The following is a 13,336-nucleotide window of genomic DNA, read 5'->3' on the forward strand; positions in this document are numbered from 1 at the left end:
TGGGGATATCATAGCGTGTCTATGGTTATCATCCTGATTGAAGGGCCATCGACCATGTATGATGTCATCTCCTGTGATGTCATGTCATTGGGAGCTAATGAGCCTAATGTTTCATAAGTAATGCGTGTCTGAGTGATAAGTTTTGCTAATAGCATCACACTAAATGTGATGAGTGAGAGAAAGAGGAGAGGGGGAGTAGAGAGAGGGAAGGAAAGAATGGCAAAGAAAAAGACAGAGAAGAGACACAGACAATTGTTGTTGTTTTTTTTTACACCCATGACCTCATTCCCAGAACCATCTTTTGGCCCTTGAAGCACATGGCCCTTGGCCATTGTGCCTAATTATCCCCCACTTCCACTCCACTCCTTCTCTGCTACTTAGTAGAAGAAAGATCTGGGCACAGACGTCAGTTCAACGTCTAGTTTTGATTTACATTTGAGTTGTCAACTGATGTGAATTTGGATTTAGGTAAAAAGTTGGATGGAAAAAAATACGAAATGCACTCATGTTGATGACTTTTTGCAAGATCCAATCAGTTTTCCACATTGATTCAACATCACCACATAGATTTTGGGGGGTTGTAATGACGTGGAAATAACATTGATTCAACCAGTTTTTCCCCAGTGGGATGGGTCTCTTTTGATACAGTCGCTATAGTTCTGATATAGTTCTATGAAAGCTTCCTGGATGTTACTAGAGGTAGGTGTCTCCAGTCTCCGGTCTAAACATTGTCAGAGGAGGTGGTAGTGGAGGTGGATGTTTGTGTGTCAGTGACGAGTCCTTACAGGCCCTAACCTGGCGTACAATACATTCACTGCACAGGCTCATATAGAATATGGAGCCTAAGGTGCATGATTTGAAGAACAGATTGTGCGGCATATTTAGCCTCTCTTTCTCTCTCGCTCTTTCTCTCTCTCTCTCTATTGCTTTCTCTCTCTCTCTGCCACTGAGAGGTGACGGAGATGGAGACTGAATATTTCAGCAGAGAGAACCCATCCGTCACCCTGGCAACCGGTAGGTGGGGGGACCATATCCAGCAAGAACAGAGAACAGGACTGTCACTCAAACTCTCTCTCCTGGAGTCTCTCATGGAGAGGTGAGAGAATGAGGTGAGAGGATCAATGTTGGAGAGGGAGAGAGAGTGAGAGAGAGAGCGAGAGTACACACAGGGCAGAGAGAACAGAGAGGACAGAGGACAGAGAGGACAGCGGAAGAGAGGATGTAGCTGGGGAGGATGGAGAACCGAGAGATTGAGGTGGGAGGAATCAATGGAGGAGAGGCAAAGGAGCCAGAAAGAGAGGAGAGAGAAAGAGAGGAAAGATGGAGAAAATAGAGATTGAGGTGAGAGGATTAATAAAGAGGCGAAGTATGGAAATTAGAGAGACAGAGGACTGAGAGGAGAGGTAAAGAGAGGAAACGAAGAGGGTAGAGAGAGACAGAGGAGAGATACAGTATGGATAAACAAATAGAGAAGAGGGATAGAGAGGAGAGAATGAGCAAAGGAGTCGCCGTCCAGTCCAATGACTGGAAGAGCTAGAAGAAAACGCCATCACGCAGTATGATAGAAGAGGAGGATGGAGAAAACTAGATATATGGAGGGATGATGAAGAGCAGGAGTGAACGAGTGAGACAGATTGATGGAGCATGGCATGAAGGAGTGAATAATGAATAACACCCCTACTGAGAGGCAGACATTAAATGAGAGACTTGATAGCTTTTAGATCAACACTAGTCTCTCACATTAAATAAGCAACTCTCTTTCTGAAGACCTCTTCCTCTGACAGCCTATAGAGACAGCACTTAGCCTGGGTAGACCTCTCTGGATCATACAAATAAAAAACGAACAAAAGATAACTACGCTGTCTCTCAAATTAGACCCTATTCCCTATAGAATGGCTTTTGACCTGAGCCCCTAGGGCCCAGGGCAATACTTGACCAGAGCCCATACCCTGGCCTATGGTCTAGTGCACTTTTTTTTACTAGAGCCCATACCCTGGCCTATAGTCTAGTGTACTTCTTTTGACCAGAGACCATTCCCTGGCCTACGGTCTAGTGCACTACTTTTGACCAGAGATCATACCCTTGGCCTATGGTCTAGTGCACTTCTTTTGACCAGAGCCCCATGTGGATTGACAGGGGATCGGCATTGAAAAAAACAAAGTTGTCAATGCTTATTGTTGTTGTCACAGAAACCGTGCATGAACCTGCCATCACGTAGCCCATCTCTACTTATCAGTGTCATGACTGAAGACATGACATTGACAGATGTCATGAGATGTCAAACCCAACAATGTCATCTGATGATCATGGAATTCTGCTCTCTCTCTCACTCTCTCTCATTGTTTCCATCTCTGTCCAATGTAATATATTTATGTTGTTGGATTACAAATCAGACATGATAAATATTACGAATATGCATATTTGCATGCCTGAGTGTGTGCATGCTTGCACATATGTGTGCACTCTGAGACACAGAGATGTAGCACATGTAGACATTAACTGAGGCCATATCTTATGGGACAGGGATACTGTCTGCAGAGGAGTCCATCTGAGATTCCAATCTGCATTCCAATCTATTGGCCATTTAATTTCCTAATTCTATAATTCCATAATTCCGGCCCTCTCCAAGCCTCTTCGAAGGCCTTGGGAACAAATCCTAAAACCAAATCCCGACTGCGTCCTTGAGTGGGGAGCACAGCAACAGTCTGTGTGCCTGTGTAATCCCCTATCCTGCTGTGTGGAGCTCAACAGGGGGAGCAGCGGAGGCCTGTTGCCCAGCAGAAGAGCCTAATCCTGGGCAGACTAATCGCAGACAGACCCTACCTCCCTGGGTGTCCCAAGAAGAGGGTGGAGCCAGTGGGAAGAGTGGGAATTCTATCAGGCTTCTGATCTTGGTGTAAAATCCAAATTGATATGAGAAAAGAGAGAAAGAGGCAGGGTATTGTACATAACAGTGATTAAAGATGCCAACTTCAGGAACAGTAGGCTCATTTTTACGTGTGACAAGATTGAATCTGGTGGGCATGATTAGGACTGTGGCAGTCATGAAATTTAGTCAGTCGGTGATTGTCAAGCAAATAACTGTCAGTCTCACAGTAACTGACCGCAAATTAGCATAAACTCATTAAGCATCTCCTGGCTTCCACACATACATCCACTAAAGCAGAACTTTGGAACATCTACATTTTAAAAAGTCTAATAAATCCATGTAATATAGCCTAAAATACAAAGCATGATGTATTTTAGACAGGTCTAAAGAAGCAGGATATGAAGAAAATGTAGTCTATTTCAGAAGAACAGAATAGCATACTCTGAGTTGTCCTGATGTTAGGTCCTGATCTGGCTATGCCAAATGGCTGTGGGCTACACTAGTTCATTTAGCAGACAAGATTTGCTTAGCATTCCGTGGCATTATTTTATAGTATGAAGAATACAATTGAACAAAGCTGAATAAAATAGAAAGGAAATTTCCTCCAAACAATTTGAGGGAGTGCGCACATACGGCTATTCTGTGTTGAGCGGTTAACAAAGAAATAGGTATTCCTATAAGCTTCCTATAATTTAGAGTTATTAATGTAACTTTAGTTGTTCTACAAATGTTGGGCTATATGTTTTGATTTTTAATACATTGTAAGGCTGCATGATGCAACTCTAATGATGATTCGAAAAAAGTCGCTGGAAAGGCATGAGCTCGGCTTTGTTTTTTTGCGCAGGCTGTACACACTACATCAGTCACTCATTCACAATTTGACAAGCACTTGATAATGTCTACAATTTCACGTCGGCATTCCCTTTGTGTGGCCGTAATGCACCCAAAAAAAATCCATGCCTTTTGCGGCCAGTGGCCGTTGAGTGCTCCAAATCACCTCTCACTCACATGGCTCTCCATCACGTGATCAGGTCTTTCTCACAGGCTACAAGTGAAGACATATCGGAGATGCAACTGCTCGCGTCCTTATCCAAAAGCCGAAGATCACCATCCCAAACGTGAAGCACGGGGGTGGCAGCATCATGTTGTGGGGGTGCTTTGCAGCAGGAGGGACTGGTGCACTTCACAAAATAGATGGCATCATGAGGAAGGAAAATTATGTGGATATATTGAAGTCACATCTCAAGACATTAGTCAGGAAGTTAAAGCTTGGTCGCAAATGGACAATGACCCCATGCATACTTCCAAAGTTGTGGCAAAATGGCTTAAAGACAACAAAGTCAAGGTATTAGAGTGGCCATCACAAAGCCCTGACCTCAATCCTATAGAAACATTGGGGGCAGAACTGAAAAAGTGTTTGCGAGCAAGGAGGCCTACAAACCTGACTCAGTTACACGAGCTCTGTCAGGAGAAATGGGCCAAAATTCACCCAGGTTATTGTGGGAAGCTTGTGGAAGTCTACCTGAAACGCTTGACCCAAGTTAAACAATTTAAAGGCAATGCTACCAAATACTAATTGAGTGTATGTAAACTTCTGATCCACTGGAAATGTGATGAAAGAAATAAAATCTGAAATAAATCATTCTCTCTACCATTATTCTGACATTTCACATTCTTAAAATAAAGTGGTGATCCTAACTGACCTAAGACAGGGAATTTTTACTAGGATTAAATGTCAGGAATTGTGAAAAACTGAGTTTAAATGTATTTGGCTAAGGTGTATGTCAACTTCCGACTTCAGCTGTATATATTAGAGGTCGACCGATTAATTCAACTGTACATAGCGCATTGATATGAAACACGCTGCTGCTCTCTCATTTAGATAGTTGCGCCTTACGGATTGTGGTTGTTGTGGATGGCTGTTCAGAAATGTAAATGTGTATTTAAACCCAATAATGGTTGAATTCAAGAAGTTTAAGCTGCCTATCAATAATTGTTTTTGAAACCAGTGGACAGCCAGTTAAAAATGCGCTCTTGCAACAGCTGCGTAGTGCGGATCCAAGCCTAGTGGAATAAAAGTGGGGCATTAATTGCTCAATCTAATTCACGCTGATAAAAAAAATTCATAGGTCTAATGGACACATGCTCAAACTTGCATAGGCCAGCATCCCAGTCGCCTCTTCACTGTTGACATTGAGACTGGTGTTTTGCGGGTACTATATAATGAAGCTGCCAGTTGAAGACTTACTTGTGAGGCGTCTGTTTCTCAAACTAGACACTCTAATGTACTTGTTCTCTTGCTCAGTTGTGCACCGGGGCCTCCCACTCCTCTTTTTATTCTGGTTAGAGCCAGTTTGCTTTGTTCTATGAAGGGAGTAGTACACGGTGTTGTACTAGAGCTTCAGCTTCTTGGCAATATCTTGCATGGAAGAGCCTTCATTTCTCAGAACAAGAATAGACTAATGAGTTTCAGAAGAAATATCTTTGTTTCCCACAAATGCTGATGCTCCAGATACTCAACTAGTCTAAAAAAGGACAGTTTTATTGCTTCTTTAATCAGAACAACAGTTTTCAGCTGTGCTAACATAATTGCAAAAGGGTTTGCGAATGATCAATTAGCCTTTTAAAATGATAAACTTGGATTAGCTAACACAACGTGCCATTGGAACACAGGTGTGATGGTTGCTGATAATGGGCCTCTGTACGCCTATGTAGATAATCCATAAAAAAATATGCCGTTTCCAGCTACAATAGTCATTTACAACATCCAAAATGGCGTAGCAGTCAGACGTCTTTGTCTTGGTCCTGTCGTGTCCCTTGTATCTCTTTTTACATCTTTTTCTTCGCATATCTTTTAAAAATATTTTCCTAAACCTCAACTTCTAAATACTCTCCTGAAGCTAGCCAGCTAACTACATACCAGCTATCAGTCAGCAAACCATTGCTAGCGGTCATCAGCGGTCATCAGCTAACCTTTAGCTCGGAAAGCTCTCGCCAGTTCGAACAACGTGACTCAAACCAGAGCATAGCGGACCTATTATAATTTTGTAATTTTTTCCCCCATATCCCCGGATTCCTACCGCAAACTCTGAACATTTTCATCTGGATGTTCACTAGCTAACCGCAATCCCGGGTGACTACTCCTGGCTAGCGTTTCCATCCAGGAGCAAGCACCAATTAGCCTGAAGCTAGCCCGGCCAGGGCTCCTGTGCTACCACCGAAGCCCACTCCTGGGCTACAATATCCGGACCCCTTCTACTGCCGGTACGGGGCACGGAACCCCGCCGATCCTCTACGACTGGAATACCGACATAATCTGCCCGAGGATTCCAACAGGCCCCTCAGGCGCGACGTCCGCTGAAGGCCCATTCTGCTAACCGCGGCCTACTAGCTACCTAGAGCTACTTGGAACCCTACTAATTCCACGACTGGTCTATCGACGTCACCGCACGAAGAGGCAAAAACAGACTTACCCCCATCACAACGTCCTCCAAAGGCTAACTTGCTAGCCCCGGTCTGTTAACTGCTAGCTTGCTTTCCCCGGTCTGCTAACTGCTAGCTTGCCTGCCCCGGTCTGCTAACTGCTAGCTTGCCAGCCCTGGTCTGCTAACTGCTAGCTTGGTTAGCCCCGGCATACTAACTGTTAGCTTGTTAGCATCAGCCTGCTAACTGTCTGAATTGCCGTGTCCCCAGTCAGCTCAACCACTCACTGACCCATATGTTCACTTGGCTACGCATGCCTCTCTAATATCAATATGCCTCATCCATTACTGTCCTGGTTAGTGATTACTGTCTTATTTCACTGTAGAGCCTCTAGCCCTGCTCAATATGCCTTAACCAACCATGTTGTTCAGATTTGAGGTGAATAATACTTTTTTTTAAACAATTGGTGAGGCGGGTTGCAGGAGTGTTTTGAAGTTGAGTTTTTAGAAAAAAATATATAAAAAGATATGCGAAGAAAAGATGTAAATATATATACACGGGACACGACAAGACGAAGACAAAGGACGTCTGACTGCTATGCCATCTTGGATTCAATTCATTCAGATGAGCTTCAATGCCATACAACTCTCCTTCCGTGGCCTCCAACTGCTCTTAAACGCAAGTAAAACTAAATGCATGCTATTCAATCGATCACTGCCCGCACCTGCTCGCCCGTCCAGCATCACTACTCTGGATGGCTCTGACTTAGAATACGTGGACAACTACAAATACCTGGGTGTCTGGTTAGACTGTAAACTCTCCTTCCAGACTCACATTAAGCATCTCCAATCCAAAATTTCGCAACAAAGCATCCTTCACTCATGCTGCCAAACACACCCTCGTAAAACTGACCATCCTACCGATCCTCGACTTCGGTGATGTCATCTATAAAATAGCCTCCAACACTCTACTCAACCAACTGGATGCAGTCTATCACAGTGCCATCCGTTTTGTCACCAAGCCCCATACACTACCCACCATTGCAACCTGTACGCTCTCGTTGGTTGGCCCTTGCTTCATACTCGTTGCCAAACCCACTGGCTACAGGTTATCTACAAGTCTCTGCTAGGTAAAGCCCCGCCTTATCTCAGCTCACTGGTCACCATAGCAGCAGCCACTCGTAGCATGCGCTCCAGCAGGTATATCTCACTGGTCACCCCCAAAGCCAATTCCTCCTTTGGTCGTCTTTCCTTCCAGTTCTCTGCTGCCAATGACTGGAACGAACTGCAAAAATCTCTGAAGCTGGAGACTCATATCTCCCTCACTAGCTTTAAGCATCAGCTGTCAGAGCAGCTCACAGATCACTGCACCTGTACATAGCCCATCTGTAAACAGCCCATCTACCTACCTCATCCCCATACTGTATTTATTTATTTATCTTGCTCCTTTGCACCCCAGTATCTCTACTTGCACATTCATCTTCTGCACATCTACCATTCCAGTGTTTAATTGCTATATTGTAATTACTTTGCCACCATGGCCTATTTATTGCCTTAACTTACCTCATTGTATATACTCACTCACTGTTTATAGACTTTTTGTTTTCTTTTGTTTTACTGTATTATTGGCTATGTTTTGTTTATTCCATGTGTAACTGTGTTGTTGTATGTGTCGAATTGCTATGCTTTATCTTGGCCAGGTCGCAGTTGCAAATGAGAACTTGTTCTCAACTAGCCTACCTGGTTAAATAAAGGTGAAATAAATAAATAAATAAAAAATTAACAATGCCTACACTGTGTTTCTGATCAATTTGATGTTATTTTAATAGACAAGAAATTTGCTTTTCTTTCAAAAACAAGAACATTTCTAAGTGACCCCAAACTTTTGAACGGTAGTGCGTGTGTGTGTGTGCACGTGTTTAATATTTATGCAGGTGCAACCCAACAGGCAGAAAACATACTTGGCAGCAACTGAAGATGAAATATAAAAATATACTTCAAACAGGTAAGGTATAATTTCATTACAAGCAATTGTGATGTTGTTTATCCTACACTACCTAATTAAACAGCATTCTGTGGTTACATTCAACATGTGATATATTTAAGTAGTAATTTAAATCTTTTAAGCAAAAAAAGGTCCACCACCACTCACAGAGGCTGAAGAGAGGACCCTCAGTCAAAACAGTGGGTGACCTATTGCTGAAGGCATCTCTGGAGGAAGCTCATCTGACCCAACCACACCCCAGGACACAAGGGCCGCAATAAGAGGTTAGTTATTCAAATTAATGATATATGTACATTCATCCTTTTGCCAGTGTTACCTCAGTGACGCCCACCCATCCATCTTAGACACAACTTGGCACACTGATTTTTCTTGTAGAGGTACAATTCTTTGTAATTGACTGGTGTTACTTTTTCAGATTCTTAGTTGTCCTTCAGACATCATCATCTATTTTAAGGTGACTCAAGAGTTATGTATAAATTTGAAACATTTTATGTGGCCTGCACACTGTTGTAAAAACAAAATTAAAATTAGGTGGGGCACTTTTCTGGGTAAAGGTATAATTTAACTGTCTAATCTTCTTCATCTTCTATCAGTTACTGATGGTGTAATCTGTCTGGTGGAGCCTTCTGCCATAACAGACCTCCATACAGGTGTAAGTACTCTTAATACTCCACAGATATTTCATAATGGGTTAGAGTAGAACACCAAAAGTGTACATTTTCATTACAGAAGAATGATGAAGACACCTTGTCAGCTGCTACAGAGAGGGAAGTTACAGAGAGGCCTATTGAGGTTCACACCTTAAAAATAACATCTAACAGTTGATGATAGCGTTGTACCATAATAAAACTTGCACCTTATTTTTCTTCAACAGAGCAATGCTAGAAATTACAATGAGGAAGAGGGTCCATCCACCTCCACAGCACAACTTACCTCAGTAAGATGTTGTTCAGCGTTGGCCTATGACTTACAATGAAACTAAGTAGAACTGCACTATGAAATTAAATGTCATTTTTTTGTGTTCCTATAGCTCCCTGTGAAACAGCTGTACAAGGTGTACTTAGAGAAACAAATTGAAAAATGTAATTTAGACATTGACCACATAAGGCTGCAGATGCAAAAGATAAAAATAGAAATACAACTGCTGGAATATCAGTTAAAGGTGGGTGAGGTACCCACAGGTGGATGATTTTACTTGTTTGAACAACATAAAAAATATGAACTACTGTACTGCATTTGTACTTGCAGGAAACAAAGAAGACTTCATAAAAAGAAAGGCATATTGTCTTTATTTGACACTGGGGAGGTCATAGGTCAATCAGAAATGATGGTAGCATATTGTGTCTCTGACTGTTCTTCCATCTCGTGCGTCATCGGGGTGGTCAGGATCGTTATCAGGGTTGTTCACTGGTTGAGTAGGACATTGTTCTCCTCTAATTTTTGCAATGTTGTAGAGAATCACACATGCCACAATAATGTCACATGCCCTTTCTGGGGTGACCATGAGCCTTCGAAGGCACTGGAACCGGGCCTTGAGCATCCCAATGGTCATCTCTACCCTGGCTCGTGTCCTGCAGTGAGCCAAGTTATAACGTTGCTGCGGGCCGGGCTCATGATCAGGGTAAGGGGTCAGAAAATAGGGCTGGCAGCTCTGTCACCGAGCAGGTAACCATTGAACTTTCCTATGATAGTGCGAGGATACAGTTTAAATTTTCAGTTGCAATAGGAGGAAACAAAATATCGATTATAATAGGATATAGCTTTATATATAAACTCACAACGGGCAAATCTAGCGCTCAGTGTACACTCACGAAAAATGCGCGAGTCATGCACAGACCCACGCCACTTTGCTTCCACGTTGCTGATGATGTGGGCTGCATCACATATGATCTTCACAGTGCAGAACAGTAATTAGCTGGAGTAGATGTATTGTGAAGTATTTTCATTTGGAATGATAAAGGCTACTATTTAGGCCTACCTGCACATTAATGCTGTGGAAAGACTTCCTATTCACATAAACTCCTTCATTTACTGAAGGAGCTATGATAGATGGCACTCATATTCCTATGCAGTCAATCACATCTGGAAACCCTAAAATGTATCAAATTAACTGATTAGTGCTTCAAGTCTCCAAATAAATAAATTATTGCTTAGACTGATACCTGCAATTCTGTGGAATTCTTCTTTGATGAGTCTTGTGGGTCTGTGACTTGGGAACACCACAAAAGTGTACAGTAAACGTTTCAGTGCAAGTCACATTTCTGACAGCCTGACAGACGGTTGCCTTGGAAATATGCTCAGCGTCACCGATGTTATATAGAAAACTCCCCTTGGCAAAAAACAGTGCAACACAAAGAATTTGTTTTCCGAACTGAGAGCATGTCCACAATGAGCCATATGAACGATATGAGGGCTGAGAATATTGTTCAGATGAATGATCGATTGTGCAGAAAAACAGAAACGCTCAAACAGATAATCATCAGGGAATGATAAAACATCCAAGCTGGGTCTGATCACCCTCTCCCGACTGAGATTTCTGCGGAGTATTTGTGATTCAATATCAACTGGCTCTTCAAGAAAAGGACCCTCCATGTGTGACACCTCCATCAGTCTGCAGGCTTCAGCTAAAGAGGAGGAGAAAGTTACGTTACTGATTACAATTTTGAACAGGTAGCTAGTAACTGTAACGGATTACATTTAGAAAGTAACCTACCCAACCCATAGTACAAAATTCGACCTATTTTATTCTGTGCGTGTCACGTCCTGACCAGTATAAGGGTTATTTGTTATGGTAGTTTGGTCAGGACGTGGCAGAGGGTATTTTGTTTATGTGGTTCGCGGTGGTGATTTTTGTAGTAGGGTGTTTGATTTATTACTTCCGGGTTTTGGTCTATGTTCTATGTTTTGTATCTCTATGTTCTTTCTGGTTTGTGGTATTTCTATGTGTAGGTTAATGGGGGGTTGGACTCTCAATTGGAGGCAGGTGCTTTCTCGTTGCCTCAGATTGAGAGTCCTATATATGGGTAATTGTTTGGTGTAGTGTTGTGGGAGATTGTTTCTTGTTTTGCCTGTGTGAGCATGAACAAGACTGTTTTGTTGTTCATGAGATCTTTGTTTTTGTTATTTTGGTGTTCTCTTTATTTAAAAATAAATACAAGATGAGCATCCACATTCCTGCTGCGTTTTGGTCCTCTATTCCCGACGACAACCGTTACAGTGCGAGAAATAAATATTCCAAACATAGTCTGGGTCTGTTGTGGGATGCGATACATCCCAAATTAATATAACCACTAGCATCAAAAAAAACTTTTTGACGCAATGTGGCTGATGCAACAGATCAGAACGTTTAGCATAAAATGTTGATAAACTATTAGGCTATTTCTTCACATTATAAGCACAGCAATGCGAACATGGCTATAAGTGTGAATGTTCCATTAGCGGAAAACACCATTATAAAATGTGACTGCAAATGCAATTATGCATGTAATGCTTTTATTATAAAGGTGCATTTTTATGGTAAAAATGATCTTCCCCAAACTTGAAACTCTGTATGCTTTTGTATGTCAGTTAGGCTCTACACCCCATGTAAAGCGGATTAATGTGCTTCATTAAGTTATTTAGCGACTTTAGTTAGTTTAGTTATACAAACCTTATTAAAACATAGGCAGCTCGCGACCTTTCTCAATAGCAAGACTATGCCCACTGAGCCTGTACATAATCAAAGCTTTCCTTCATTTTGGTTCAGTCACAGTGGTCAGGTATTCTGCCACTGTGTACTCGTTGTTTAGGGCCAAATAGCATTCTAGTTTGCTCAGTTTTTTTGTTAATTCTTTCTAATGTATCAAGTAATTATCTTTTTGTTTTCTCATGATTTGGTTGGGTCTAATTGTGTTGCTGTCCTGGAGCTCTGTGGGGTCTGTTGGTGTTTGTGAACAAAGCCCCAGGACCAGCTTGCTTAAGGGACTCTTCTCCAGGTTCATCTCTCTCTCTCATCTTTCCCCAAATCCCAATGCTGAAAACACTACTCTCTGGCAATCCTCAAATCCATCAAGACTTTTGTATCTGTGCTCTGATCAGCTTGGAGTCTCTCCCAGACAAGCCAATACTCTTTAATCTCTGTCCAGTGAACAGAACATTGGTCAAGGCCTGACGCCTACAGTGCTCTGCCAAAGAGGTCTGTCTGTACTGCCTGTACTCTTCAGACACTCTTCTCCACAAAGAGAACTCTTGTTTTCCTCTGCTCTCTCTTGTTTGTTCCCCCTCTATGAGGGCTGAGGGGTGCAGACTCATCGATTCCGCAGAGGGGAGACGACAGAGAGGCGCCTGGGGGAAACATTGGAACACTGGTCGGGCCAGGAGGATGATGAGAGCCTGGCAGGGGCACACACCCCTCATAGCTGAGCCACATGCCTCTTCCCCTGTACCCCTGCCATCACCACCTCCCGGCCATTACGTTGATCAATACGGCGTGACAGCTAGTCCTCACAAACGTGGACCCCCCCAGAATCATGTGTCAAGTAATTATCTTTTTGTTTTCTCATGATTTGGTTGGGTCTAATTGTGTTGCTGTCCTGGAGCTCTGTGGGGTCTGTTGGTGTTTGTGAACAAAGCCCCAGGACCAGCTTGCTTAGGGGACTCTTCTCCAGGTTCACTCTCTCTCTCATCTTCCCCCAAATCCCAGTGCTGAAAACACTACTCTCTGACAATCCTCAAATCCATCAAGACTTTTGTCTCTGTGCTCTGATCAGCTTGGAGTCTCTCCCAGACAAGCCAATACTCTTTAATCTCTGTCCAGTGAACAGAACATTGGTCAAGGCCTGACGCCTACAGCGCTCTGCCAAAGAGGTCTGTCTGTACTGCCTGTACTCTTCAGACACTCTTCTCCACAAAGAGAACTCTTGTTTTCCTCTGCTCTCTCTTGTTTGTTCCCCCTCTATGAGGGCTGAGGGGTGCAGACTCATCGATTCCGCAGATGGGAGACGACAGAGAGGCGCCTGGCGGAAACATTGGAACACTGGTCGGGCCAGGAGGGTGATGAGA

Source organism: Salmo salar, chromosome ssa05, assembly GCF_905237065.1.
Source record: "Salmo salar chromosome ssa05, Ssal_v3.1, whole genome shotgun sequence".
NCBI classification, from domain to species: Eukaryota; Metazoa; Chordata; class Actinopteri; order Salmoniformes; family Salmonidae; genus Salmo; species Salmo salar.